This window comes from Mauremys reevesii, linkage group 6, assembly GCF_016161935.1.
Source record: "Mauremys reevesii isolate NIE-2019 linkage group 6, ASM1616193v1, whole genome shotgun sequence".
Classification (NCBI taxonomy): Eukaryota; Metazoa; Chordata; order Testudines; family Geoemydidae; genus Mauremys; species Mauremys reevesii.
In genome coordinates, this window is record NC_052628.1 from 71,304,387 (window position 1) to 71,331,858 (window position 27,472).

A 27,472-nucleotide genomic window follows, 5' to 3' on the forward strand; every position below is an offset into this window, starting at 1 on the left:
CAGAAAAGAATTAACAGTGGCAAACAGCATTCAGAAATAGACATGGGAAATCCAGGGTTGCCCGCCCTTTCCCTGAGGTCCCACCCCTGCCCTGCCCCTTCTCTGAGGCCCCGCCCCTTGCTCACTTCATTCCCCCCTCTCTCTGTTGTTCACTCTCCTCCACTCTCTCACTTTCACTGGGCTGGGGCAGGGGATTAGGGCTGCAGATGGGGGTGTGGGGCCAGAAAGGAGGCGTTTGGGGTGTGGGAGAGGGCTCCGGGCCATGGCAGGGTGTTAAGGTGCGGGGGGTGTATAGGCTCTGGGCTGGGGGTTTAGGCTCTGGGTGGGGATGGGGATGAGGGGTTTGGGGTGCAAGAGAGGGCTCAGGGCAGGAGCAGGGGTTTTGTGTGTGTGTGAGGGTGCGGGTCCAGGAGGGAGTATGGGTGTGGGGGGGAACTTCAGGCTGGGACAGGGGGTTGGGGTGCGGGATGGGGTGCAGGGTCCCAGCGGCACTTACCACAGCTCCCAGGAAGTGTCCACCAGGTCCCTGAAGCCCATAGGCGCATGGGCAATCAGGGAGGCTCTGCACGCTGCCCTCGTGCCCACAGGTGCTGCCTCCGCAGCTCCCATTGGTTACGGTTCCTGGCCAATGGGAGCTGTGGAGCCAGCTCTTGGGGCAGGGGCTGTGTGTGGAACCTCTCTGGCCACCCACTAAGGATCACAGGGACCCGGCAGCCACTGGAAGTCACATAGAGCCAGGGCAGGCAGGCAGCCTGCCTTAGCCCTGCTGCGCTGCTGACTGTACTTTTAATGGCCTGGTTGGCAGTGATGACCAGAGCTGCCAAGGTCCCTTTTCGACCAGGCATTCCGGTCAAAATCCAGATGCCTGGCAACCCTAGTGAAATCTCACTGACATTTTTTTTTCATATTACTACTTACCTATGAATTTTGTCTAAATATTAGGTGCTAAATTGCCTACTTATACTCTAGTATTTATTTAGAAAATAAAGATAATTTCTATTTTGTTGGTGGCTTTAAAGAGCCCAATATTTATTTCACTATCATTTAACATCATAAGAGGTTTGATCATATCAGTGTAAACAATTAGCAAAAATATTATATGGTAGACCAAGTTGCAAAAATGCATTACAGGATACCTTATACTAACCATGCTAGACAATTCTCAGCATTCATTTGCCTCATTTAGAAGTGAAGTCCCATACGATCTCTTACATAGTAAAATGTTGGGCACCCACAGCTCCCATTGAATTCAACTGATCTATAGGTCAGTCCTTTTGACAAGAAATTCCTAAGTGTAAGATTGAAAAAAAAATAGAAGTGCTATTATTTCTCTCTTTTTTTGTAGCCTGGCTACAGTGTCAGCGTGTAGGTGCCCCCCCCCATTTTCTTTTAAACATAGAAGGAAAGGGAGAACTTGTAGGTAAAACTTACCTTAGAGGCAGCAGAGTTTTCATTCCCTCCATTCAAGGCCCCTTTCTCACCTAGTTAATATCATTCAGTGTAGGGTTTTTTCTCTCCAAAAGGGAAAGTCTTTTGGAAAATAACCATTCTGTAGAGATAGCAGTGAGTTGTTGCACTATGAGTGGAAGTGAGGAAAAAGCTGTTCTAAGGCATGAATAAACCATGTTCCTCAACGGAATGAAAAGCTTGTGTTGAAAGAGTTTTTCCCAAATATTTGATCTCTGTCTTTGTTTTGAACAAAACTCCTTGATATTAAGGTATAAGAAATATCTAATTATAGGTATGTCTGACTATCTCCCATCAACCTCTAATCTCCAGAGTACGTTTGAGCTTTAGCTCCCTTTTTTCTGTATTTTTGAAGCAGGAGCAGTGAAAAAAGGGTGTATGGCATAAGCACTCATTTCACCACTCCTAAATTGAACACTGCAAATATTGCATTCCCATTCTTTACTTGTTTCAAAAGCGCTAGGCCAGTAACCTCTGAAGGAGTGATGTGAGCATTTAACATTGCCCTTTAAAAACATTTCTTTCTTTGGCTAGCAGGAGCTAATGATGCACCATTTTGATGTGCTGGAGTATTTTCAGCTCAAAGTCTGTGTGTGTTAGTCTTGGATCAGCTGTGAAGCTGGATGCAACCTTTTAAATAATGACCTATTTCCTTGATGCATTTTGATGCATTTTTCCCCTCTAATCATAAGGAGCAAAATCCAAGAAATACACAACTGCTTTTAAAGTCATTGAAAGTGCATTGCCTCCAAAAGTCTGGAATAAGCATCTTTAATCTCACATGTGTTACATCTTATTTTGGTAGCCAAAATTTACATTTAAATGAAAAAGATGAAAAAATCATAGGGATCATCTACTTAAAACATACTTTAATAATGGTACGATGCACATGAACGGTGGCAAGAATGATCTTTATTTTCTGGCACAGTCATATGACACAGAGGGTATCTGTGTTTTATAATCCTGTCCTATCATGTGACAAAGTTAATAGTCACTGGTTACTGCAGCTACTGTTACACACATTTAATTAACTGAGGAAACTGAGCAAATCGAAACAGTCAAAAGTAGTTTAAAATATTGTACAGTTATCTACTTCTCTTTTGCTATAATCACTGTTACTAAGAAGACTACAATTTCCATAGCTAATCATATGGCAGAATTGGGGGATAAAACAAACCAACAGTTAAGTTTTGCCATCTGTCTTTTGAAGGTAGTTACAAAGCATTTTCATGCACAATAGTAACAATAAATTTATCAGATAGGCACAGATTTTTTACAGTTTGATATATTATTTTTATAACTTTTGTGTGGCAGCCTTTTCATACTCAACCAAGGGATTTTTTTTTTCTAATAAAGCACTGCAGCCAAATCCTGAAAGAAGCTGAATCATTTCAGAAGGCAATGCAGTTATTTTTCATGTCCCTGCCTCATTTCAAGTGAATATTTTAGAAACCACTAGGGCCGCATCTTTCTTTGTCATGTTAATCTTCGTTATGAATCTGATTTGCATATAGGTTTGGATTGTCAACTACTCTGTTAGCACTTTATTAATGTATTTACATTCCTTTTATATAAAAGAGAAAATCAAAAACAGCAAAAGTGCATTATCTTTTTAGTCACAGGATAATATTTTAAAACCAGATTAGTGTTTTTAATCCCAATGGAAATCAGAAGTGAGGCAAAATGAAGTTCTTGGCCATCAGTGTGCCAAACAGGGCAATGTAAACCTCTCTGCTCAGCAAGCTTTCCTTCCTCCTTCAGTTTTATTAAATTCTCTGGGCCCATGGGTCTATGGATAGTGTAATTAAATTCAGATAAGAAAAAACACAGTATTTTACACGCATCCATTCACTTCACCTTTTAATGTGTAATTCTCTCTGCAAAGTGAGAGGAAGCCCTGAACCATGATGACCTCATCTGATGGAGACTGCTTCGTAATAAAGGCTGATTTCCAATGGCATTTGGTGAGGTGAGAGGCCTGTTAGAACATTCTATACCTGATATTTGCTTTGTGCTTTCATTTAGGCCATTTATTTCAGGATCCACTGCAAAACTGCCCTTTGTTTTAAAACCAGTCTACCTCATGGACTTTGTCTCTCTATGATCCTCCATCACAGAGATTGTCCTCTTCTCTGTCCCTTCTCCAAGTCTTAACATTTTTGTAACCACCCTCTTTTCCTCTGTAGTGCCTGACAGAACAGCTTTCCCAACAGCTTTCCTATATCTCTCCACTGCATCAACAATGTGCTTAAATCTAATCTGAAGATATATCTTTTCTTCCGTCTCTACGTCTTAATATCTCTCTCCTAATGTTACCATGCTGTTATGGAGCAGCTCCATAGTTGGAAAGGTTTTTGCTCGCACCTATCTCAAATATGACTTGGGATAAATACTTCAGACTTGTTTCACACACTGATTCCAAATGAAAGCTGGTGCATCTGCCTTGTTTAACCTTTTTTGCCACAATTCTTAGTATATTCCCTATGAATTTAATAACCACTTGATATTTGCTGGACCTTCGTAAACTTTGTGTTAACTGTTTTAGAGCTTCTAAATTCCATGTTAATATTCTGTAATTTTATATTTATAGATATTGTTTTTTCTGTGCTGAATGCTATGAATCTTAGTCTACAAGCATTGTCTACCAAACTTACAAAATGACTCTGTAAACCCATATAGACAGTCTTCTGTGCATACCAATGCAGAGATGACAAGATTTGCAAGCTTTATTTGCGGAGTCTGACCATTCAGAGGTGTGTAGACCCACCTCTGCAAGTGTTGTGAAGTAGCCAATATTTCTCTGCTCCTGTTTCAGCACAGAAATCACAACTTCAAAGTATTAACGTACCATAGTGATGTCATTTATTTGTGTGAAAAATAACGGAATCATAGAAATGTAGGGCTGAAAGGGACTTCAAGAGGTCATCAAATCCAGTTCCCCGCGCTGAGACAGGACCAAGTAAACCTGTCTGTGACACAGTAAAGGGCTACGGTCTGGTCCCTGGTAAACAAAGGGTTAGCTCCCAATGCACAGGTGGCTATTTGGGAAGTAGAAGGGTGAAAATGACTTAGGGAAATTAGAATCCACCCACAAAGGCAGCGGGCCTGTAAGGTCACAGTAACATCCTTTATTTTCCTATGAAATATGAACAGTTGAGGAAGAAACCTTTGCTGATGGACTTGTTTTCTGCTGACTCATTCACTGGCTGGAATGACCCATTGTCTCCAGCCTTTGTTACACTAGAGGTCAACTTAGATGATCACAATGGTCCCTTCTGGTCTTAAAAAAATCTATTAATAGATTTGAATAGTGATGAAATAGAGATGAAAATAGCAGTTGTTAAAAATCAGTGGTAGAAAAGCATTCCACCATCACTGCCACTGATTTGAGTCTTATGGAGGTATAACAGTGAAATATGATTAAGCAGTGATGGGGAAAAAACAGTTAGCTCTGGCATAATACTCTGGAACACGTAACTATAACTTAAATCATTTAGAGCATGCAGGTCAAGCATAACACCTAGTCCAGCCTTGGTCATTTTATTAATTATGCCTATTGAATATTATTCAGATTGGTCCACGTCACTAAAGAATATAGTGGCAATCCTGTAGTCTCTTATCTCTGTTTAAGTGTTGGCAGTACAAATGTTATTCACACAAAGTCAGTCTAATTGTAGATTGGAGCTATGTAGTAAGATCATCTCAGAATATGAATGCATTGTGTGTATGTGCCAATTTGCTTTATACTAAAACAAGTAATTATCTTCTCATGAGGTGGAAATAATTATAGTGTTTCATGTAGCAGCAGTAATAATACTAAGCATTTTATAGTTTATGTACAAATATTAGCTAATTAAACCATACAATCCTTGTGAGGTAGCAGAAGAGTAAACTGAGGCAATGTAGTAAAGTGGCTTTGCTCAAGGTCACCCAGAGATAGTTGCAGGGCTTGAAGTAGAACTCAAGACTTCCTTCTTTCCAAGCCTGTGCTTATTTCTTCAGACCTTGCTGCTTTGCTGTAGGTCTTGAGAAATGTCTTAGGCCTGGTCTATGTGCAGGGCCGGCTCCAGACCCCAGCGCGCCAAGCGCGTGCTTGGGGCGGCGTCCCGCGGGAGGGTGGCAGGTGGCTGCGGCAGACCTCCCGCAGGCATGCCTGCGGAAGGTCCGCTGGTCCCGTGGCGCCGGTGGAGCATCCACAGGCACGCCTGCGGGAGGTCCACCCGAGCCGCAGGACCAGCGGACCCTCCGCAGCACGTCTGCGAGAGGTCCACCGGTGCCGCGGGACCAGCGACTGCCAAAGCACCCCCCGCGGCGTGCCGCCCTCCTTGGGGCAGCGGAAATCCTAGAGCCGCCCCTGTCTATGTGACCAGGTTTTGCCAGCAAAATTTGCCTCTGAGTGGCACAGATTTGCATGTGTTCACATCCAAATTTGATTCCAGCAGGTAAAATCCAGAATGTCTGTCACCAAAATAAAACCACCTCCCTGAATGCTGTAAGTCCTGGGCCAACATATTTCTGCTAGCAAAATGCAAGTGTAGGTGCTGCATTATCTGTGCTGGGAAAAACACTCCTCCAGCATCAGTCCCACAATACCCTGTGCCGACAACAGCATCCACTCAGGTCACAATTTTAAACTCCACTACAGGGATAACCATGACTGGAAGCTTGCCCCACTGTAAAATCCCCAATGTTTTGAAAATGTCCTTTCTCCGGGAGCCTGACTTGGCGAGCACACCTATTAACCTACCATTGTGAGCTGAGAGGAATGGCTCAATGCAAAATAAAGCTGCAGCTAAACCTTGTGTGCTTGTCTGGACCAGGAAAAAAAAGTCCTGGATTTTTTGGCCTGTCGGGGAGAAGGGCAGGGCAAGCCTGCCTGTGAGACAACCATAGGAACAAAACTGTCCGTATGGAGGAGGGTGTAAGAGCTGGGCTATGACGGGGACTAGAAGCAATATTGGGCGAAGGGGGAGCTGCAGTAGTCATTACAGAAGGTGAGGGACATTGACAGAAAATCTGACCACCCCACAGACCTGCTGTCTCTATGGTGAGTTCCATACCATACTTGTGATGTGCCCACTGTCACATTTGAGGTGGCAGTGGTGTCCCCCATCAAGACCCACAGGATGGATGGAAAGAAACTCGCATGCTGCAGCAACAATGAGCTTATTAAGGAGGGGGATATAGACCCTGGAGAGCCAGGAGCTCTTCAGTACTGGATGTACCTAACCAAGACCCAGATGAGCCTAGAGACAAGCTAATTGAGTAGGGTTGCCAATTTTGGTTCGATGTATTCCTGGAGATTTCATCACAAGATTAATCTTTAATTCCTGGAGACACCAGCCCAATCCTGGAGGGTTGGCAACAGTCCCACTGAGGAAAGGGAAGGAAGTTCAGGTAGGCATATTACAGCATTATTTTTGGCTGCATGATTAGTTTATCTTTGCAGTGCTTAAAACCTTCTCCCCCTCTGTCCCTCTCCCTGCCCCTTTTCCAAATGGTGACCATTCACATGTGATAAGAGAACAAAGGAATTGACTTTCAAACTAGCCAGTTTATTTTAAAACTATGAACTGCCAATAAACAAAATATTGAGTTCATTTAGCAGCCAACATATTTTGGCATCCAGATAGAATTCCTGCTCTCACACGACACTAACGTACTAGCGATTCAATTCATTTCAAAGAAACACAAAGATAATGTGTTGACACCGATACCAGAGTATAAAAATAAAGTACACAAGAAATTTAAGATATTCCTTGCAAGCAATCCAGGGACTGGCTAATCAAAGTTTCTGATTTTTAAGATTAAACTTGTAAAGTAAACATATAATGTAAACATTACAAGAGACAGTGCTTTGATTGTCAAGTCCAGTTGTCATACTCATTACTTTGCATGTATAGTTGAGGTAGAGGCGGTGACATTAGCTCAGCAGCTTCATTTTTCTGGACTTGTGCTAGGCAGCAGTGACAAACCTTCTTCATTTGTGAATTTTTTTTATGGTTGTCCCTTTTTGTCCTCTCGAATGACCTTCATAACATTTTCTAGTAGATACTTTTTGATCCTTTCCCAGACATTTCTAGGAAGCATGGCCAGTTTCTTCCCCCATGATACCTCACTCTGCGATGAGCTCCGCTGGCACCATCACTGTGAACAGCCTGGCATCATATGGATCAGGGAGACCTGAAGCTGCCTGGAGCAGCTGTTCTTTCTGGACCTTTGTCACCCTCAAGAGCCATTATCAGCCATGATCACCACTGTCTGTAACAATTCTAGCACTACTTACTGCATTGTCCTTACTCACCAGCACACCCACCAGCCCCCCATGTAGGGTGACCGGTGTCCGGTTTTCGACCAGAATACTCGGTCAAAAAGGGACCCTGGTGGCTCCAGTCAGCACCACTGACCTGGCTGTTGACTGTCCAGTTGGCGGCGCTGCGGGGCTGGCAGGCTCCCTGCTAGCCTCCATGCTGCATGGCTCCTGGGAAGCAGCTGGCATGTTCCCCCTCCAGCTCCTTGGAGCAGTCAGGGGGCTCCACACACTTCCCCTGCCCCAAGTGCCACCCCCACAGCTTCCATTGGCCCGGAACCGCAGCCTGTGGGAGCTGCGGGGTCAGTGCCTGTGGATGGAGCAGCATGCAGAGCTGTCTGGCCACACCTCTAGCCATTTCGCCGCCCCAAGCACAGCGGCACACCGCGGGGGGCGTTCTGCCAGTCCCACGGCTCCGGTGGACCTCCCGCAGATGTGCCTGCAGAGGGTCCGCTGGTCCCGCGGCTCCGGTGGACCTCCCACAAGTGTGCCTGCGGATGCTCCACTGGAGCCGCGGGACCAGTGGACCCTCCACAGGGATGCTTGTGGGAGGTCCACCGGAGCTGCCTGCCGCCCTCCCGGCGACTGGCAGAGCACCCCCTCCGGCATGCCGCCCCAAGCACACGCTTGGTGTGCTGGGGCCTGGAGCCGCCCCTGTCCGTGTAGAAGCCAGAATGGGGACATGCCGCTGCTTCTGGGAGCTGCTTGAGGTAAGCGCCACCTGAAGCCTGCACTCCTGACCACCTCCTGTGCCCCAACCTTCTGCCCCAGCACTGATCCCTGTCCTGCCCTCTGAACCCCTTGATCCCAGCACAAAGCACCCTTCTGCACCCCAAGACCTGTAACCCCAGCCAGATCCCTCACTCCCCACACTGCTCCAATCCCCTCCCCCATCCCTAATACCCCGTCGGCCCTCCAAACCCCTCAGTCCCCCCAGAGCACCCTCTTGCACCGCAACCCCCTCATCCCCAGCCCCACCCCAGAGTCTGCACCCCCAGACAGAGCCATCACACTCCCCCATGCCCCTGCCCAGGCCCCATCCCCAGCCCCTTCCCACACTCCAAACCCCTCAGCTCTATCCCAGAGCTCCCTTCTGCACCCCAAATCCCTCATCCCTGGCCCCACATCAGAGTCCGCACCCCAACTCCCTGCCCCAGCCCAGAGCCCCCTCCCGCACCCTGAACTCCTAATTTCTGGCCCCTCCCTGGAGCCTGCCCCCGCACCCAAAGCCCTCCTGCCCTCCCACACTCCAGCCCCCTGAACCGGCCCAGTGGGTGAGAAGGGGGAGAGTGAGTGACAGAGGAAGGGGGGGGATAGAGTGAGTGGGGGGAGAGGCCTCAGAATGGGCAAGGGGCAGGGCAAGGGTGTTCGGTTTTGTGTGAGTTGGCAAACCCAGGGTTGAAAGTTGGCCACCCTACCCCCATAGCTAAATGATTTCAGCAGCACCCCCACGCTATTCACCATATTTGGAGCTGTAGAGTGGTCCCAAAGCAAGCTGTCCCAAAGTAAGTCTGACTCTATGCATATTTTTAGAAAGATCTTTATGAGAAAAAATTTAGAGAGTTTTGAGACTTATATTTTCATTTTCCTTTCCAATATCTCTGTCCTTTTGTTTATCAGTGTCCTTAGCTGGAGGATCCTAGAGAGGTGCCTCCTCAACACCAGCTGAAAGACTGACCTTCATCAGGAGAAGAAAGGCACGTTTTCAGAGCTTCTCCACTCCTCAGAGACTGCTGACCTGGAGAATAGGCCAGCATGGAGGGACCTCATGCTGGAGACAAGGTTGAGTGACCAGGATTGGAAGGACCACATGCTGATGGAAAGGCAGAAGGACTCAAGTGCACTGAGATGTGCACAAAGACATTATGCAGCTCTTCAAGCAATACAAACAGATTTTGCATAGTATTATGGAGCAAAGTGCCCCAAACCTCCTCCCAGCAGCCATTGCGCTTCACTGACCATTCAGTGTTCAGAGGAACGTACAACACTCCCTTCTCCCTCAAGGGGTAAGTATAGTCTTCAGTCTTATCCTTACCACCCCATGCCAGTGAAAAACAAGAACTGCTATGACTAAGCATTCACTGACCTGTGATTTATGCAGGATCAATCAGCAAGTACATTGCTCTTTGTTGTTTTTTTTGGTAAGGTTTAATAAATGCTGATAAGTCTGTTTGTGGTTCATTAGTTTGTTTTTCATTACCACTCAAAATTATGTTTTCAAAAAAATCAAGATCTATTTACTGGGTCTAACAAAACAGAAATGTAGCAGCCCAAATCATCACTCCTCCCACCAAATTCATAAAAGGAGCTAAAATCCATATTCAAGTCAAATTCCCAAAGAAGTACACAAAAGCAAGATACTGCACTATTATGGCACAGTGTTAAAGTAGTCCTTTTAAGCCTTTCTTAGCTTCTTGATGGGCTCCTGTAATTGCCTTTGTGTCTGGCTGTTTGAAAGCAGCAGACAGTTTGACCACTTCACCTCTTCACTCTGCCAGGAACATTTTCTCCTTTGCCTCACAAATATTATGAAAACACAGTAGCAACAGGAATATTTACCTTACTGAGATCCAGCCTAGTCCTGAAGCATTGCCAGCATCCTTTCAATCTACCAAATGCACACAGCAGTCATCCTGTGCCTACTCAGGCTGTAGTAAAATCTTTCCTGTATGGTTTCATGAACCAGGAAAACAAAGGGAAGGCTGAGACCCCCAGAATCTTTATTGGCATTTCAATGCCATCAATGTGAATGTGCCAGTCTAGGAAAAACGTTCCACTGTGTCTTTTTTGGACAAGTCCAATATTTCTGAGGGGACCATCATGTACCTCTGACCAGCCAATGTTAATTTCAGTGAAACATTCCTGGTGATCCACCAATACATGCCTAACTATGGAGAAGTCAAGGGGTGCTGGAACAATTTTGGCTCTATCACAACATAAATGTTAAATGATAATTAGGGCTGTTGATTAATTGCAGTTAACTCACGCGATTAACTCAAAAAAATTAATCACAATTAATTGCAGTTTTAATCGCACTGTTAAACCATAGAATACCAATTTAAATTTATTAAATATTTTGGATAATTTTCTTCATGTTCATATATATTGTAGTCTGTGTTATAACTGAAATCAAAGTGTATTTTCCATTACAAATATTTGCACTGTAAAAATGATACAAGAAATAGTATTTTTCAGTTCACCTCATACAAGTTCTGTAGTGCAATCTCTGTTGTGAAAGTGCAATTTTTTTTTATTTATTTTTTTGTTACATACCTGCACTCAAAAACAAGACAACGTAAAACTTCAGAGCCTACAAGCCCACTCGGTCCTACTTCTTGTTCAGCCAATCACTAAGACAAACAAGTTTGTTTACATTTACAGGAGATAATGCTGCCCACTTCTTATTTACAATGTCACCAGAAAGTGAGAACAGGTATTTGCATGGCGCTTTTGTCACCGGCATTGCAAGGTATTTACATGCCAGACATGCTAAATATTTGTATGCCCCTTCATGCTTTGGCCACCATTCCATGCTGATGATGTTCGTTAAAAAAATAAGCTGTTAATTAAATTTGTGACTGAACTCCTTGGGGGAGAATTGTATGTCCCCTGCTATGTTTTACATGCATTCTGCTATATATTTCATATTATAGCAGTCTCGGATGATGATGACCCAGCAGGTTGTTCATTTTAAGAACATTTTCACTGCAGATTTGACTTGCAGGCTCTAAAATTTTATGTTTTTTAATTTTTGAATGCAGGTTTTTTGTACATAATTCTACATTTGTAAGTTAAACTCTCACAATAAAGAGATTGCATTACAGTACTTGTATTAGGTGAATTGAAAAGTACTATTTCTTTTGTTTTTTACAGTGCAAATATTTGTAATCAAATATAAATATAAAGTGAGCACGTACACGTATTCTGTGTTGTAACTGAAATCAATATATTTGAAAATTTAGAAAACATCCCAAAATATTTAAATAAATATTTAACAGTGCGATTAATCGTGATTAATTTTTTTAATCGCTTGACAGCCCTAATGATAATATAATGAAATACATTTTTATGATTACAGAGTGCATGTCAAAGGATGAAGACATTGGATAGGATGAGACTGGCCACTTATCTCACATAATCTGCAACTCTGTCAAAAATATTTAAGAATGTTAAAATGTTGTGAAGCAGTGCAGAGGCAATGGCAATTGTTTAAAAAACAAAAGGACAGGTGTTAATAGAAAGTATTTAAAAACATCTTCAGTGGAATTTAGTGTGGTATTTATGGTTCTAGTTTAGATGCATCCTACTGAATTAAGCGAGCTGCTCAAAACTAACTCAGGTAATATTAAAAGAAAAAAAAGCCACAGCCCTTGACTTTTTTTGGTACTCCATTGGGATTCTTTAACATTCAGCCTCTCACACCACAGGATACTTTTTCTGGGTCCCCCCAGACATATATTCTTATTTTGTGATTTTAGAATAATACCTCAGTCAATCGTGTTTGTACAAAGTACAATAATCAATTTCTCAGGGCATAAAAGAGTACACGTACTGGAACCTATTAGCAGAGAAAAATCAAAATATATCCTGGACAGCCAGTGGGTTCATTTTATTCAGAGCATAGTGGTGGTGGTTAAATTAGTTTGGTTCCATGCCACCTCTTGTTCAACATTTCCAGCTAGCAGTTAAAGACAGTTGCTGTGTCATTTCAGAAAGCTGTCACTCCCAGTGGATGTGCATACAGCATAGGATATCAGACATGATTATGAGAAGTTGCTTTTCTTTTCCATCATTTACAACAGTTAGGAGAACAAACATTCCCAATACATTTATATAGTTAATACCAATTTCTTGCAGAAAACTAAACAAACACCCTTATGGCTTTAATCAGCATGATGGAAGCCATTCTGCAAATGGACACTGACTGGATCAACTATTATATTTACAGCTGTCTGAGGCTCTTCAGCTGCACAGCTGCTGCAGGTGGAAAGCCATTAAATGTTCATTGATGCTGGCATCTCACTAGACTCATTCAAAAAGTTCTATAGCTCGAAATAATTGCTCTCTTAAATGATAGCATTCACCATGAATTCATATCTTATGGAGGAGAAGTGGAACATGCAATCATCCTCTCCTTCCCTAGAATTTCTTGGCTATTGAACATTTTCATAACATGTGATACAGCTTTCATTAATTAATATGTCCTATAATTTTTGCATTTTAACAGGGGATATTCTGAATCATCTTCACATGCATATTTGTAGTCCTGATGCTGCTTTTCTTTAATTACCTGTTTTGTACATAAACCATTCTGTAGAGGTTTGATGACTGGGTCTTACTGTTGAGTGGCATTATCCTGATACAACAGACACAGAATAGTTCTGAAACGACATTATTCTGAAAGGAGACAAGTGACTTTGTACAAAAAATGATCATATGGTTAACATATTGTTTATTTTGGGCCTACCGGAAATGTCATTGGGTCTTACCAGGAGCCAAGATCTGAACTGAAGTCAAAACTGAATTACAGTAGATTCCGCTTAATAGCAAGCTGGGTGTTGACAACTTCCAGTTAATAGCCTGAAGCCATCAGGGAGCCGTAGGCAGGCTGGCTAGTCAGAGCAGGAGGCTGGCCTAGTGGTTGGAGCAGGAGTCCAAATGCCAGAGCCAAGGGTGAAGCCAAAGCCAGAGATCAGAGCTGAGGGTCAGAACTGGGTTACCTGGAGTCAAGCAAGTCAGGAATAAGGCCGGGTGCAAGGCAGGGTTTAGGCTGCAGCAGGGCTAGAAGTGAGGCAAGCACAGAACGACAGAGACTCCACAGGCATGTGCAGTGAGTAGCCTATGCTCTTGGTTTTCTCTCTCTTATTTTCTCTCTTTTTATGGCAAAACAGACTTGACTGCATAAACTACAACTGCTACCAACTAGAATTCCTCAGTACATAGCTCTGCCCAGTGTCTTTCAGGTAACACAACAATGCCTTTTAAAGAAGATTCTATTTCCCCAGGATCTTTACTAAACAACATAATGTAACTTTTAAAAAAACACCTTAAGATGTTTGAATTCCTCAAAAAGTTTTCCCCTTTTTTCAAAGCCCTCAAATACTCATACAAGGTGATCAGTTGTTTCTTCCACCTCACAGAGAATACATAGTCCATCTTTGTGTCTATTTAGTCGAAAAAGATGTTTGTTTAAGCCACACTGGCCAGTTAGTACTCTAAAGAAAAGCACATTAGTCCTCTTCGGGCCTTGATGTATATAATTATTTTCAACTCTAGAGCACAGTTCAAAAAAATCTTCCTCTTCTTTTTTCATTAATCCATTTTTTTGCCATTCTTCTTTTAAATTTTTCTATAATAGACTTTTGAATTCCTGTTTTATTCAAGGGTATTTCTTTATCAACCCTTCCATTTCTTAGTGTTTTTTATCTGCTTTGTCCACCAGTCCATTCTCTGTTATCCCAATATGCACTGGGATCCAAGCTAATGCTACATGTATCCCCATCTGCTAGCTGTTACTAGACATATAATGTCATTGATTAAATTACTTCTGTATTCTGAGACACTTTTTTTTTTTTTTAATCACCATAAGGCCTGAGATTGAATCTGAAAAAAATGGACTGCTGCTGCTGGGCACACATCCCAGATCCAATTTAATGCTAGTGTTATTGCTACTAGTTCGACTGTCATGACAGCTAAATAATCAGATATGATTTTAGATATACTAATTCCCAATTTTGGAATACAGTATGCTGTCCCTACTCTTCCTGTTTTTTCTTATTTGGATCCATTGGCATATGTTTAACAAAACCAACTCCATTTTTCATCTATATGCTGGTACACTTCATTTTTCATACCCACTGTCTCTTTTACCCTTAAGTTTATAAAATAAATCTAAATCCACATTTGGACATGTTACTTTCCAGCCATAACTAATTTTTTTACTCCATTCAACTCCTGCACCCACATTTTAACATGAACGGCACATGGAGTTCTAACATCACGCGCTACAGTTTGCCTATTGAATTCCCAACAATCCTCATATTTCTTTGCTACTTCCATCTTCCAACACATGCTTTGTTGTCTCATTACTGGTCCGCTCTAATAGCACTTCATATACTGCCCCTTTATTTCAGTCAAATAGTTTGGAAGTGGCAAAGTATTTTAACTTTCCCTGGCATTCTAGGTTTTGGCAGTTTATCATCCTGCTCTTCGTTTTCATGTTCAACTAAAAGACCACAGCCTAACTCTTACAATAGCCCCTCTGCATTTATGAGTGCAGTTAACTACTTCCACAGGGCTAATATCACCTGATCTTATTTCTTTGGTTAGGAATCTTACAATTATAACCTTTTGGTTTATTTCCTTCCTCAGCTTTGCTTTTTTGCTGATATCATCATCATCTGATTCTACTCCCCCTCCATTTGTATCCATAGATTCTCTCTAATAGACTCTTCAGTTTCATTTGAGATCAGAAAATTCTGCCTTGCCTTGCCCAGCCCCTAACTGCCAGCCTCAGCCACCCCAAATCCAGCCCTACTTTGCTGTTGCTGCTGGGCTTATAAATCAGGCTGCTGGTCCTGCAGCCAATCAGGTGCAGTAATTAATCAGGCAGTTCCAGGGCAAGTGCAGCTGAGCCTGTCATGGTATGTCTACAGTGCAATTAGACACTCGTGGCTGGCCTGTGCCAGTTGATTCAGGCTTGGGCTGCAGAGCTGTTTAATAGCAGTGTAGATGCTTTGACTTGGGCTGCAGCCTGAGCTCTGGGACCCTTCCACCTCCCAGGGAGAGGTCCTGTGCAGTTCCATTGGTCCCCAGTACTTCAGCTCCACCATCTGGCTGCAGTGCTGCAAACCTGCCTTCTTCTTATTAGTAACTGCTGGATAATGGCAACTTTTTACTAGCAACAGAAGGGTTGCTAATAAGCGGAATCTAACATACTCACCCAGAAAATGAAGCCATAATTAACACTAGGAACATTATTTATGTATTTTTATACTGAATTGTGACCAAGTAAATTTAGTTCATCAAGCAGAACAGCTAATACCTCTTGTTTAAAATAATCATCCAAAATAGTAACGTAACTATGTACCTTAGGTACCTACAGGTTGACCAAACATGGCACAGTACTGCAACCTCATTCAGGAAGTCATTATTCACCTAAATCTTCCCACTGACTTCAATGAGACTACTCACATGAGAAAGTGTGGCAGGATTGGGTGCTTGGGGACAGGAAAAAAGGTTGAAGAAAGCATGTCCTTATTCCACTCTCAAACACTTCACCAATAAAATACTTCTGTATTTGTGTCTGCTGTAATCAGAATTAATAGTTGTCTAAGAAAGGTGAGTAATAAAGTTGATATTATTATGGTCTTGCAGTAGTGAGCCCATAGTTAACATTGCATCAGAATGTTCTGTTTTACAGGGTCTGTATTTGAGTGTCTCACCCTTTTTTTTCCCCTCCAGAACCCTTCTTTGTAAACTTGCTGTAGACAACTTGAACCAAGTTGTAGCCACTAATTAATGTGTGTGTGGAATCATCTCCAACATGTACTTTGTGTTTGTATGTTTTTGGTTATGTAGGACATTTTGGAAAACTGGGACTCTGATTTCTCCCCCCTCTGTACACATTGGCTGCCCCCTGCTGTTGCCTGAGCAGTAACATTGTGACATCAGGAATAATACTGCTCTGGTTTGCATGGCAACAGCTGCCTTTGATAACTGATTTGCCCCAGACCACCATAACATTATTACAGAAAAGAGTCACAGGAGGTTCTGTAATGAAAGCAGACTGGGGCTGGATGAGCTTCTATGAGTTTGTATTGGGTAAGTTACACTGGTTCTTTTCAAAGGGTAATTGTTTGTTGTGTTTTTCAAAAAAGGTTACATAAAACAAGACATAAAATTCCAGTTTTTCATGTATATTGTTTATTTGCATCTTATGTGGGTTATGGCTTTCTGAATATTTACCTTTCTGAAAAAGTGGGAGATTGTAGATTAGTTTTTGGGTACCCAATAAAAAAAACACAGTTATTTAGAAGTTACAATAAAACTGAAGCTGCATTAGAAAAATCATGTTTTGGTTGAAAACAGTTTAATTACTTTCAGTATATTGGTCAACATGGCACTGAGTGGAGAAGTAGGGAGCTTCACAAAGCAATAAAATATACATTAAAGGAACAAATGCATGTGTTTTATTATTTAAAGAGCAAATATGTAAAATATTTCCTTTCTATTAAAACTATTAAGGAAATTACCAAAAAAAACCCCAAAACAAAACAAAAAAACAAACAACCCCCCCAAACCCTTCAGTTAATGCTAGTTAAGGTTGCTTTACTCAATAAACTAAACTATTTCTATGAGCAATGTGTACAACTGAGTGGAAGTATTTTTCCATTAGGAGTAATTCTTCACTGCTTTTCCCCACCTGTGTAGCCACTCATTAAATTTCACACTGCTTTGTTGTCCTGTCTTGCTAGCTGCCCTCTAACTATGTTTTTCTTTCTCTGCCTTTCCTAGCCCTTATCACTAGAAACTCAATTTTCCACTCATTTTCTTGAGTGGAAACTCACAGGAGCTGCCATTCTTTCCAAGTGTAGTTACTGGGAGTGAGCCATCATGCTTTTCTTACTGGTGCATTGTACAGCTTCTGTGGCTGTATTTTGCCAACATATCCTTTTTAAAATTAAAAAGTATTCACCAAACAGCCTGACAAATGTTTTATTAGTTATGGTTAAGGAAGGTGAGGAGGAAGAATGGTGGATGCTCCTACAAATCAGGGATGTTCCCAATACTAAATCTATTTTAACCATCATTAAATATGAGAGCAGTATTTCTTTAGTATAGGTGAGACTAGGGGTTTTCAAGACTGTACAAACCCATGTTCCTTTTTATAGAGCTACAGGGCTGTCATGAGGGCTCATAGATACCCCTGCTTTGCTCTTCCTGCTTATCTTTTTAGTTGCTCCCAAGGTGTGGAAAAGAGGGACTTTTCTGTCTGTAGTACAGTAAACTGTGAATTCAGTGCATCTTGCTGCAACAACTGCCTAAGTTTGAGCTGGCTTCCATCTGAATCCTGTATAGTCCAGTTCTTGTAGTACTCCAGCATAGTGAGTGTGGACCTCCCTGCCACCTTGAAAGAGTTAAATGGGCTGAGATGGCTAGAACATAATGCGAACATTACTATGAATGTCAGTTGTTTTGGCCTGTGTAGCAGAATAGATACCACATGCGGGTAATGGTCAGCTATTATGGAAGCATTCTACGTGATTCCTGACCAGGGGAATGAGTCAAAATACTATTCTACTAGTTATGCTTCTACATGCATGGAAATGATTTTGTTGATTTGGAATTGTAACCAAATAGTTTCCACTCCTAGATTATCTTCCCTGAGGAAAATCCATTTGAGTATGATTTGTTTTTTGGACACCGCAGCCCTTTTTTCTGGAAACCCGATCTAGCTTTCCTGCATACTGTGAAGCCAGAGACCACCCTATCTCATTGATTTATATTGTCTTAATGTGTCTGAGTTATCAGTTACTATAAGTCGATTCCTTGACAACCCAAATATAGTATGTTATTTTAAGGTTTAAGCTTCTGGAGTTTGCATGAAGACCTGTATCGTTTTTGCACCTAACAATATGGCCATTACACTTGTGACGGGTTGAATGACAGAAACCTCTTTGGGAGCTGCCACCTGATGTGCAGACTACTTCTGCCCTTGCTTTCCCTGCCAGGTTGGGACCCCAGCACCCTGTCTTGCTGAGCCAGACACGCCCATCTGCTTCAACACAGACCCAGGGTCAGATGCCCAACTCTCAGTGGGGTCTAAACCCAAATAAATCCATTTTACCCTGTATAACGCTTATACAGGGTAAACTCATAAATTGTTCGCCCTCTATAACACTGATAGAGAGAGATGCGCAGCTGTGTGCTCTCCCCCCAAGTATTAATATCTACTCTGGGTTAATTAATAAGTAAAAAGTGATTTATTAAATACAGAAAGTAGGATTTAAGTGATTCCAAGTAGTAACAGAACAAAGTGAATTACCAAGCAAAATAAATTAAAACACGCAAGTCTATGCCTAATACAGTAATACAACTGAGTACAGATAATATCTCACCCTGAAAGACGTTTCAATACATTTCTTTCATGGAGTGGATGCCTTCCTAGTCTGGGCACAATCCTTTCTGCTGGTACAGCCCTTGTTTCAGCTCAGGTGGTAGCTAGGGGATTCCTCATGATGGCTCTCCTCTCCTCTCCTTTCTGTTCCTCCCATTTATATATCTTTTGCATAAGGCGGGAATCTTTTGTCCCTCTGGGTTCCCGTCCCCCCACTTCTCAATGGAAAAGCACTAGGTTAAAGATGGATTCTAGTTCAGGTGACATGATCACATGTCACTAAAACTTCATTGCCCACTTGCTGGCCCACACGTGTACAGGAAGATTTACAGGTAAAACACAGCCATCTGCAGTCAGTTGTCCTGGTTAATGGCAGTCATCAAGATTCCAAACCACCATTAATGGCCCACACTTTGCATAATTACAATAGGCCCTCAGAGTTATATTTAGTATTTCTAGGCTCAGATACACGAGTGATACATTTATACAAATAGGATGATCACATGCAGTAGATTATAAGCTTTGTAATGATACCTTACAGGAGACCGTTTGCATGAAGTATATTCCAGTTACATTAGCATATTTTCATAAAATCATATAGAGTGCAACATCACAACACTTACTCCGTTTAGTTCAACTGCTGCTTTTAATTGGACTGATGCCAGTAATAACTCTTTATCTTCTGTCATGCTTGCACTGGAAAGTCAGGGCTCCTGGCATAACCTTTGGACTCTGCTAGCCTTCACAGCTGTCCTTATTGTGTGTCGTGCAAGCTGAGTGCTCTTCAGCTCCTTTTGACTCCTCTAATTTGTAGTGTAAGCCATTCTGCACCCATCCCATTCCAGAATTAGTTTTCTTGACTAGTGTTCTCTTTGCTTTATGATTAATGTGGAGCCTCTGTTTTGTCTGAAAATAATTGTCATAGAGAAGGAGGAAAATAACTCCACACACTGTTCATGTTCCAAGTACAGTGTTTAATTTTTCTATTTTCTTACCAATTATGTCTTAGATGCTAGTGCTCACAGCTTTCTATCATTTTTATTCTGCCTCGTTATCATATTTTAGGGCTTGAAGTAGTGGTAACAAGATGATTGTCTTGTCTTCACAAAGTATTATCTTCTTTAAAGCCCCATTAAAGGCTACTTCATAAGATTTATTTAAAAAAAAATCAATGTGTGTGTTCTGACTCCATTTCTTCTCATGTAGTCAAACAGCTATCAAACTGCATCACTGATATGAAAAACCAGTGTGTGTCCTGGCTAAAGCTGATCTAATCTATTGTTTCCTTTTTCAAAATATAAATAGCTGTGGTGAAATTTCATGGAGGCAAAAAAGTATTAGCTTAGGCACCCATGTATTTTCTCTGCTCCACAGTCTTTCCCTGCTGTGGAAAACTACAGGGCTAGCAAAATAGCTCTTATCAGAGGGGTAGCCGTGTTAGTCTGGTTCTGTAGAAGCAGCAAAGAATCCTGTGGCACCTTATAGACTAACAGAAGTTTTGCAGCATGAGCTTTCGTGGGTGAATACCCACTTCTTCGGATGCAAGCAGTGCATAATATGCATAAGATGCAAAATAGCTCTTGGTATTCTCCAAGTCAGCAAATGGTAATTCTTATCCACCACTGTTGATGCAACTTTGGTAAACCTCCAGGATACAGTATAGTCCTTTAGTACCACTGTCCAATAGCATACGTGTCAATGGCATGAGATGCTGCACTTTGCTAAGATCAGGTCACTCTTGTCAGGGAACGATAGATAGTGTTTTCATACTTGGCTTCACACATTTTATAAAGCACAGTCAAGATCTCTTTCATTCAGTGTTCAGATTCCTTTTCTAGTGTTTTGGAGATCATCCTTTCTATTATTGGATACATTATAATAGTGTTCAGTATGGATCTGATTTTACTTTTGATCCCCATAAATAAAGGTGGTTTAAAAGAAAATTGCCTTGTGTAATGCAATGTCAGCAAATGTCCACACAGGGAGTCAGGACACATATGGGTGGCAGTCATGCCTCTGACACTGTGTGACCTTAGGCAAAGCACATAATCTCTCTGTGCCTCAGTTCCCCCTGCCCTAAAGTAGGAACTATACTAACCATCCCAGTTTCACAGGAGTGCTGGGAGGTTTAAACAGTTAGGGCCAGATTGCAAACCTCTCACTTTGGCGAGCAATTATACACACAATTCCATCTACCCAGTTTGAGTAAGGGGTTCACAATTTGGCCTGTTGATTTCAAACATTTTGAAATCATCAGATGGAATGTCTTATTATGTGATGATGATGCTCATTACTGTTTAACAAATTATTATTTTATTTATCTATTAACCTCTGCCTGCTAAAGATCACAACGTTCTATTTTCTAGTCTCTTGTGAAAGTGCAGTACAGCAGTCTTGCAGATTTAACATGATAATTCTCTTTTGGTTAAAACAGTGAGCTATCTTTGAATTAAATGTGTTCATCTGGCTTCCCCAAAACCCTAAAGCTCAGAGGTGGGCAAACTCTTTGGCCTGAGGGCCACATCTGGGTATGTAAATTGTATGGCGGGCCATGAATGCTCATGAAATTGGGAGTTGGAGTGTAGGGGGGTTGAGGGCTCCAGCTGGGGGTGCTGGCTCTGGGATGGGACTAGAGATGAGGGGTTGGGGGGTACAGGTGGGTGCTCCAGGCTGGGACTGAGGGGTTTGGAGGGCAGGAGAGGGATCAGAGCTGGGGCAGGGGGTTGGGGCACGGGAGGGGGTCAGGAGTGCAGGATCTGGGTGGCACTTACCTCAAGCAGTTCCCAGAAGCAGCGGCATGTCTCCCCTCTGATTCCTGTGCGGAGGCGTGGCCAGGTGTTTCTGAACGCTCCCCTGTCCACAGGCACCGCCCCGCAGTTCCCATTGGCCATGGTTCCTGGCCAATGGGAGCTGCAGGGGCATTGTGCGGAGTCCCCGGCTGCCCCTACGCCTAGGAGCCAAAGAGTGACATGCCACTGCTTCTTGGAGCCATGCGGAGTGGGGCAAGCCCTGGACCCTGCTCTCCGGGGTAGCTCAAGGGCCGGATTAAAACGTCTGGAGGGCTGGATGTGACCCCTGGGCCATAGTTTGTCCACTCCTGCCATAGCTACTTGTCTATAAAGTATCAGAGGGGTAGCCGTGTTAGTCTGGATCTGTAAAAGCAACAAAGAATCCTGTGGTACCTTATAGACTAACAGACGTTTTGCAGCATGAGCTTTCGTGGGTGAAGAAGTGGGTATTCACCCACGAAAGCTCATGCTGCAAAATGTCTGTTAGTCTATAAGGTGCCACAGGATTCTTTGTTGCTTTGTCTATAAAGGTTACTTTCACTTTTAGTTTATTCAGTCTTGCCAGATTTGTCTACTTCTGTATCCAATGTGGTTAATGAAATCAGTGAACTATCAATTTTTACATGATAAACCTCTGTTGAACTTCTTAGAAAAAAGGGGGTATTTCTTTAGGATGTTTTGGGTTCAGAAGAAGTCTCATTCATGTGGGTGAGTGGAGGATGGCACTAAAACCTAGGACTATGCAGAAGTAACTGCCCTTAAAATATGTTTAGAAGAATTAGATTTCAGTATAGATTTCAGTTTAATTAAAATAGAAATAGAAGTTTTAGATTTAATTTTAGGCATCTTGTGGAATTTTCTTCTCCATGAACAATGAACTTCAGTAACAGGACATTGATTTAATGAAATTAAAACAACTGAAACAGATAAGAATACCACTGCCCCAACACTCCGATACTACACAATGTCCCTCTATTTTCTGCTTTAGTTTTTTTTTTAAATTCTTGCCTACATGAAACAAATATGGAAACTGTGAAAGAATATAAAAATATCTGGTGACATCTCAAATCATCTGAGCTTCTCTTTCATCATCTCTTACTATAGAGTATTTGAGAAAGGCATTGTTTCTTCAAAAGTATTGGGGCCTCATTATGATTTCATTGAGGCTGGCATAAATCAATGTTATAACTAACACTATAAAATTTGAGTAAGATAGGTCTGAATCAGGACCCAAAGTGGCATATGCTAATTACAACCACAAGACATCTCTGTTGTAGCATTTCCCATAAGTAACAGAGCCGTGTTTCAAATGTTCAAGCCACATTTGTATAAAGAGCAGAATGACTGAGCTGTTAGAATGTACGTGAATGTTGTAAGATTGAAAAATGTCTTTTGTTGTCATCTTTTGGTGATCAGTTTTGAGCTAGAAAGCGCCAGTAGGTGTAGTTTAGTTGGTATAATGCATACAGAAGGATTATAAAGTCACCAAGGAACCTTGACAATCACAATCTCTCTACACTCCCATTGAAGATTTAAGAGCAGAAAACTATAATAGGGTTGCATGTTACAACTGTCTTTTACAAAATCTATAGCACATTTGCTATTGTGCTTTGAAATACTTTGCTTAAATAAAACCAAACTACAATGGTCAGAATAAACAAACAGGAAGGAAGATTGAGAGGTGTGCAGGCATCTGTATTGGAAAAGGCAGACAGACTACAAAAGCAGTGAAATGGGGCTAAAAAAGACAAAATAAATGGTAAGAAACACTGAGGGGCAAAAGAGGGAATTTGAGTAGGTAAGGAGATTGTGGGGGACATGAAGGGAGAATGTGATGGCATTTAGCTAGCCAATGAGATTATTCCCTTAGCCTTTCTCCCATGGTATGGCCTTGAGATTTTCAGCTGCAGTGTATATAGTTTTTTTTCTCTCTCTCTCTCATCTGACATTTCATGCAGTGTTCCATCACTGCCAGTTACAGTAATCACATTGTAATATGTTCCCTTCAGTATTGCATGTAAGGGAGCATGAATTGAAACAAAGCAGAAATGAGGTGCTGTAGTTCATATCTTTCTACAGGATATAAGGTAGTTTTGCCTTCCTACCTGTTTTACACAGGTTGTTATACATTCCCAATACCAGATAAATTTAATTTCATTTAGCTCAATTTAACAATAGTTTATCACCTGAAAGCTTGCTTTAAGCAGTTTGAAAATACTTATCTACGCTATACTACATGAATCAGCTCTACAACCACAAAGAAAAAACGAGTTAAGTGTCTGACTACAATGTGTATGCTTGTTGGAATGCCAGTGTTGTAGAGAAAAGCCTGACCTTTCTGCTGCTGCTTCTCCCCCATCGAGCAAGCTACCCAAAGCCACATTAAAGAACAATAACATGACTAAAAGTTGAAGAGGATCCCTGCAGTGTTTTTCTACTCCCCAGTTTGGCTCCCTTCCAATATCCAAATTTCACACTCTATTCACATGGTGAGAAGAGCTTCTCATCATCTGAACTTTCAGACTGCTATGATGAACAAAATGGGCACAGCTCTGAACTTGAACCTAACAGGATTCAGTTTTCCTTCACATAATTTGGGATCCATGATATTTTGAGCGTGTTCAAAGGATTTCAGAATGTGGTCCTCTCTCATCCTGTTAATCAGACATTCAGTAAAAACCTATCTTTTCAGACTTTAAGATTCATAACTGTGTAAAACCTTAACAAATACCACAGTGTGTGTACACTATAAATGTCAGCTATGTCTCATCTCAAGGGATTTTCATTTTCCTCCTCTGTTTTTTTTTTAATAGATGAAAGTGGGGGAAAATATCCAACTGTAACCAAATGTTTCTTTATTACTCAAACTTATTAGAGAGTCTGTTTTTAGGTTTTGATAAATGGCAGACTGGTATACCTTCAGGAACAATTACCTCTCTGATCCTAAAAGCAGTTTATAGCATCTTTTTGTTTTTGTCTTGGCCTGAATACATTATAAATAAAACTTGGTCTGCATCCAAGTATTCTTATTTGCATTTATTGGCTCACAATAGGAACATCAAGATTTACTGCAAGCGGAATTTCTTGCTAAGATTAGCTACAATGAGGTTGAAGTGTCCGTCAGCCCTGACTGTTTGTTAAATTGGTATCAAGCTTATCTCTGTGTAATCTTTGTCACCTTTTGTGTTGTCTTTAAAAAAAAATCAATTTCTTGGCCGACTTGAATGGTCTTTTCTATTTCACTGCTGATTTTCTGCCTAATCTTGCAAACATTATACATAAGCAAGTAATCTTACTCATGCAAATAACTCCATTGAAGAACAATTCCTGTTGATTTATTTGCATGAGTAAATGTTTGCGGGAGTGAGCCCTTTACCTTTTTACAACTGATTATTCTTCCCTGAATAAAAAGGTCAGTAGTATACCCCACGCCTCTAATATGAGTGCAAATGTATTAAAAAGAAAACTAAGTACTCAAGTTTCCATAGCAAGTGCAATAAAGATACTGTACCTAGTGTATGAGGCTTATTACATAGATCTGTTGAATATTTCCATAGAGAGAACATTGCTATGGGAGTTATAATTTTTCATAAAAACAACAAGGAGTCTGGTGGCTCCTTAAAGACTAACAGATTTATTTGGGCATAAGCTTTCATGGGTAAAAAAAGACTAATTTTTTATGAATTCAAAGTGCACTGGTATATGTTTTTACCCTCTCTTAGTATTTTTCTCTATTTATAAAGGACTAGAGTCTGCCCAATCTGCCATCAGGAGCACCAATGGTTGAGGACGTGTAGCACTTAGATTTCCAGGAAGAATTCTGGCTGACTTGACCAGATCTAATCTAATCTACTGTAGGGGTCCATGAATCTTACAGCATTTCTCTCCTCCCAGCCCAACCTCCCGCTTCCCCCCGCCAAAAAAAACAACTTATGTGCTTGGTTATTTCCATGTGCTGGTGGGTCTCTTTCTTTTTTTTTCTCTGTGTGCCAACCTCGCCCAGAAATTCCATCCTGGACCTGAGAGATGCTTCTGATAAAAGCTTTGTTGGAATGGACACATTTCTGCAAAACATTTGTTTCAATGAATTGGCATTTTGTGACTGAAAAGCATTTTGTTGAAAAATTTGCAGTGAGTTCTATCAGTATGGAGTGCAGTATGGAAACATGGCCCACCCTCACACTGCCCATATTCACCATTTCAGGCTCCTAGCATCTGCAGGGACCCAAGGACGGAATAAGGACGATGTTTCCCAACAGAATACTGAACAGCCTCTATCTAAGAGGCATAAAATTGGGAGTTTGGGAGTACCAGATAGCAGTGCCTCATGCTCCTGAACAAGGGCATAAAGGGCTGGGTGGTCATGACCCTCCCTCTTACCACTCATAACGGTGAGACAGAACCTGGCAAGTATTGAACCTGCTAGTTCTTAGCTCTCACTGTCTTCTTCAAGACCTCCCAAAGTCTTCAGAACCAGCTTGGAGCCATCTGCTGTATTCAACAGTTGTGAATTATCCAACCAATCTGGACCAAATTCTACTGTTTTGACTCATCTGTATAAACCTCTCTGCACAGGGCTCTTTATCATGGTAGACTTAAAACTTGTGGGCTTCAAAGTCTGTCCATCTTGTGCTGGACTAATCCCACTGAAGGATGGACACAGTAGGGCCGTGGATCTCAACCTTTCCAGACTACTGTACCCCTTTCAGAAGTCTGATTTGTCTTGCGTTACCCCCAAGTTACACCTCAATTAAAAACTACTTGCTTACAAAATCAGACATAAAAATGCAAAAGTGTCACAGCACACTATTACTGAAAAATTGCTTACTTTCACATTTTTACCATATAATTATAAAATAAATCAATTGGAATGTAAATATTGAACTTACTTTTCAGGGTATAGTCTATAGAGCAGCATAAACAAGTTATTGTATGAAATTTTAGTGTGTACTGACTTCGCTTATGCTTTCCATATAGCCCGTTGTAAAACTAGGCAAATATCTAGTTGAGTTGATGTACCCCCTGGAAGACCTGCATACCCCAATGGTACATGTACCCCTGGTTGAAAAGCAGTGCCATACATGGCTGGTCAGAATCTATCCCAAGAAATTCTGTACATGTTACTTATTTAATGTACTGGCTAGTCAGTGCTATAAAAGGGTTTGTGTATATGTTTTCTGCACATAAATATTCTTGAGAGAAGGTCATATGAAAACTCCTTAAAATATACAGCTGTTTTCTCATCAGATTCTTTAACTTTAGAAATGGTCTGAAAATAGCTTTAGGCATCAATCTTGCAAATACTTACACGTGCTTAACTTAAAGTACGAGAGCTTCAGAGTCTCAATGCGTGGATGAGACGATGGTGTAGAGAGGAGGGGTTCACGTTCATTAGGAACTGGGGAAACTTCTGGGATGGGCTCCACCTAAACCAAAGTGAACCAGACTGCTGGCACTAAACATTAAAAAGGTTGTAGAGCAGTTTTTAAACTAGGAGATGGGGGAAAGCCGACTGCTGCAGAGGAGCGTGTGGATCGGACACAGACTTCTCTTAGGGGAGAGTCTGATGATAGAGAATCTCCAGGTTATAGTCAGGAGCAGAGGACTGAAAAGTATAATGTAAGGGCCAGATCAGATGATAAACAGTCACATAAAAAAGAATCTGGCACATCAGAAAAAGGCAGGCTAATAAACAGGGACAAGTTTTTAAAGTGCTTGTACACAAATGCCAGAAGTCTAAATAATAAGATGGGTGAACTAGAGTGCCTTGTGATAAAGGAGGATATA

General features: G+C 41.6%; 1 long non-coding RNA gene across 1 annotated transcript in view; it reads right to left on the reverse strand.

Annotated features, from left to right (window-relative positions):
* Positions 1–19,673: 19,673 nt before the first annotated feature.
* The window catches only part of LOC120408513, a 55,700-nt gene continuing 47,901 nt past the window's right edge, over positions 19,674–27,472 (reverse strand). The window contains exon 5 of the long non-coding RNA XR_005600746.1: positions 19,674–19,802. This is a non-coding gene — a long non-coding RNA (uncharacterized LOC120408513). The remainder of the gene's footprint in view (positions 19,803–27,472) is intronic.